Raw genomic sequence first — 4819 nt, forward strand, 5'->3', positions numbered from 1 at the left:
TGTGCCAAGTTTCAAGTCGATAGCTTGTTTCGTTCGGAAGTTAGCGTGATTTCAACAGACGGACATGCCCAGATCGACTCAGAATTTCACCACGACCCAGAATATATATATACTTTATGTTCCACCCTAGTGCATTAGCCGACTTAATTTTTAAGTCTATAGATTTTGTAGTAGTCTATCAAATTCTGTCCAGATCGAGTGATATTTAAATGTATGTATTTGGGACAAACCTTTATAAATAGCCTCCAACAAGGATGTGATATGGTATCGAAAATTTAGATCTACAAAGTGGTGCAGGGTATAATATAGTCGGCCTCGCCCGACTTTAGACTTTCCGTACTTGTTTTTTAATAACATTGTGTACTTTATGGGGTTTTAGAGCAATATTTCGATGTGTTACAAACGGAATGACAAAGTTAATATATCTCCCATCCTATGGTTTTAGGTATAAAAATTGTCTTTCAATAGAAAATTTTGTCAAAATTTTATTCTAAAGAAAGTTGTATTTCTATGGAAGATTTTGTTAAAATTTTATTTCTACATTTTCCAAAATTTTATTTCTATCGAAAATTTTCTCTAAATTTTATTTCTATCGAAAATTTTCTCTAAATTTTATTTCTGTAGAAAATTTTATTAATTTTTTTTCAAAGAAAATTTTGTCTAAATATTATTTCTGTAGAAAATTTTGTTAACGCTTTATTTCATATTTATTGTTTTGATCTCAGCTAAAATCCATTGCGTTGACTAAACTACAAGAATTGCTTAACCAACAGATGAAAAGAATGTTTGTCAAATGTATTTGAGCAAAGCCATATAGACTGCAAGATGGTTGGATGGACGCAAGTTTCGGAATTACCACATTCCTCATCAGCATCCTCTACTTGAAGCAAAACTATCAACCAATTATCAGAATAAATTCGGGTAGATCACTAAACTCAAAGTGAACCACACTTGAACTTTTCGAAAAAAAAAATTTTAAGATAGTCGGCTTTTGCCGAAATAAATCTTTGTACAAACATTTCTTTTTTCCTTTGCCAGTGTCAAAAACAGCGTTTGCCGAAATAAATCTTTGTACAAACATTTCCCCAGCCAACTGCACTCAAAACTACTTGGGAAATTTAAAAAAAAAAAGTAAGCACGGCTTAAAGAGAATATTGTTTGGGAATTTCGGATTTTGTTGTTTGTAATTTAATGTGGTGAACCGTTTTAAAGTTTTTCCATTATACACTGACGAAAAAGACTGTTTTTCATATGTTTCGGTGTAAAAGTTATATGTTTGGAACTCAAATTTTTAGCGCATTATTTTCAAGTGCAAGCATATAATGTTCATAAACTGGTATAACATGTTTGGGACATATATGTTAATATGTTAGAATATATAGTGTTTGGGGCCCTACATTTTCTTAAATATATTATATCAGGATTCAAACATATAAAATTTTCAAATTTCCTATAAACATATATATGTTTAGAAACGACAGAGAGAGCGAGAGAGTATAAAAAAGATAAATATGGCGACGGAAATAGATAACGAAATACATATATAGATATGTAAGTTTAGTTACAACAAAAGTGTAGGTTGCTGAGTACTCGTCCATGATTGCTTATCGACTTACATTTTTATATCCTGAACCACATAGTAGTCAGTGTATAATAACTATGATCTGCCAAAAAATGTGCCTACCAGAAATATTGATTTTAAACCCCATAAAATATATATATATATATATATATATATATATATATATATATATATATATATATATATATATATATATATATATATATATATATATATCGATCGACTCAGAATCACCTCCTGAGTCGATCTAGCCCTTGGTGTCCGTCCGTCCGTCTGTCCGTTCGTCCGTGTGTCCATGTATATGTTCTTCGCAGGATTCCGGTCGCAATTATTAACCGATTTTGATGAAATTTGGTATACGGCGTTTTTCTGCCACAAGGACGAACGCTAATGAATTTGAAAAAATCGAATCAAATTTAGATATAGCTCCCATATATATGTATCGCCCGATTTCGATAAATAGGGTCAGATGGCGCTCTTTTACTAACCGATCAGCGTTAAATTTGCCACCAAGTAATCTAATTCATCGCCCTTAAGTATGCAAAATTTCATCGAAATAGGTTCAGATTTAGATATGTTATAGCTCCCATATATATGTATCGCAGGACTTTCCCAAATATAGCCATAAAACCCTTATTTACCAACCGATCTTACTCATAGTTGGTCAAATCTAATTTTATATAGAACTTACCATATGTGCAAAAAATCATCGAAATCGGTCCAGATTTAGCTATAACTCCTATATATATGTATCGCCCGAAATTCCCAAATTTGGCCATAAACCGCTTATTTATCAACCGATCTTACTCAAAGTGGGCGTACTCCAATCGTACATTGCCGATGCAAACATAACATTACTTAACAGAAACATAAATATTTTGGCCACGTGGAGCAATGGTTAGCATGTCCGCCTTGCATGCCAAGGGTCCTGGGTTCAATCCCTGCTCTGACCGAACACCAATTTTTTTTACATATATTCCAAAAATGTAAACGAAATGGACTGGGCTTTTGGATAAAATATTATTTTTTAATGCAAAAGTAACAATTTTGTACCAAAAATGTTTGTATAAAAGTTTGAAATGAAAAATAATTTTAGCGGCAAAAGTCGAACTTAATGCCCGATTTTATTTCTGAAAGTTTCCGTCAACTCCTCTTGGACTACATATTAATAAAGAGAATCCAAACTTTGTTTTTATACATTTTACTGTTTAATTTCTTACTGTTCCACTTTTTTTTTCATTTTACTGTCCAAACTATAAAAAGATTATAAAGCATTTTCGTCATTCTTTGAGAATCCTTTTGTAATTTTTATATATTTTCCACTGTTTTTTTTTTTTTTTAGTTTCCTTTGTCTGAATATTTTGACTTACTCGTCGTACGTTCCGATTTGTTTTGACGAACCAAGAAAAAAATTGTGCCCATAATACCAAAATGATGAACAAAACACATGTCCACACATACAAACCAGTAAGGAAAGTCTAAAGTCGGGCGGGGCCGACTATATTATACCACTGCACCACTTTGTAGATCTAAATTTTCGATACCATATCACATCCGTCAAATGTGTTGGGGGCTATATATAAAGGTTTGTCCCAAATACATACATTTAAATATCACTCGATCTGGAAGAATTTGATAGACTTCTACAAAATCTATAGACTCAAGATTTAAGTCGGCTAATGCACTAGGGTGGAACACAATGTTAGTAAAAAAATATGGGAAACGTTTAAATCTGAAGCAATTTTAAGGAAACTTCGAAAAAGTTTATTTATGATTTATCGCTCGATATATATGTATTAGAAGTTTAGGAAAATTAGAGTCATTTTTACAACTTTTCGACTAAGCAGTGGCGATTTTACAAGGAAAATGTTGGTATTTTGACCATTTTTGTCGAAATCAGAAAAACATATATATGGGAGCTATATCTAAATCTGAACCGATTTCAACCAAATTTGGCACGCACAGCTACAATGCTAATTCTACTCCCTGTGCAAAATTTCAACTAAATCGGAGTTAAAAATTGGCCTCTGTGGTCATATGAGTGTAAATCGGGCGAAAGCTTTATATGGGAGATATATCCAAATCTGAACCGATTTCAAGCAAATTTGGCACGCATAGTTACAACGCTAATTCTACTCCCTATGCAAAATTTCAACTAAATCGTAGCAAAAAATTGGCCTCTGTGGGCAAATGAGTGTAAATCGGGCGAAAGCTATATATGGGAGCTATATCTAAATCTGAACCGATTTTGCTGATATTTTGCAAGTTTTTCGAGACTCACAAAATATTCGGATGTACGTAATTTGAGGAAGATCGGTTGATATACACGCCAATTATGACCAGATCGGTGAAAAATATATATGACAACTATATCTAAATATGAACCGATTTTTTCCAAAATCAATAGGGATCGTCTTTGAGCCGAAACAGGACCCTATACCAAATTTTAGGACAATCGGACTAAAACTGCGAGCTGTACTTTGCACACAAAAATACATCAACAGGCAGACAGACAGACAGACGGACAGACAGACAGACGGACATCGCTAAATCGACTCAGAATTTAATTCTAAGCCGATCCGTATACTAAAAGGTTGGTCTATGATTACTCCTTCTTGGCGTTACATACAAATGCACAAACTTATTATACCCTGTACCACAGTAGTGGTGAAGGGTATAAAAATGCTGCTCTCAAGGAAAAACGCTTACTGTTTTTTTTTTCACATGTCTATTCTCTTGGTTCCGAATGTCTTTTCTCTTTACTCCGAATACTCATTTTAATATTCAAATTAAATAATATTTAGACTTAAGCATATACAATTTTTGGCGAAGCCTTAATAACATGCCAAGCGCATAGCCAAAACAAATGAACTCATACAACAGTTTTCCGAAACAACATACAGTTTCACAGAATTTGCTCTATTTTGATTCTCTCGCTGTGTTATGTTGATATCTTTCGTCAACCCTCCCGGTTTCCATTTCTATTTCTTTTTATACCCTCCATCATAGGATGGGGGTATATTAACTTTGTCATTCCGTTTGTAACACATCGAAATATTGCTCTAAGACCCCATAAAGTATATATATTCTGGGTCGTGGTGAAATTCTGAGTCGATCTAAGCATGTCCGTCCGTCCGTCCGTCTGTTGAAATCACGCTAACTTCCGAACGAAACAAGCTATCGACTTGAAACTTGGCACAAGTAGTTGTTATCGATGTAGGTCGGATGGTATTGAAA

This window comes from Haematobia irritans, chromosome 2 (assembly GCF_050003625.1).
Source record: "Haematobia irritans isolate KBUSLIRL chromosome 2, ASM5000362v1, whole genome shotgun sequence".
NCBI classification, from domain to species: domain Eukaryota; kingdom Metazoa; phylum Arthropoda; class Insecta; order Diptera; family Muscidae; genus Haematobia; species Haematobia irritans.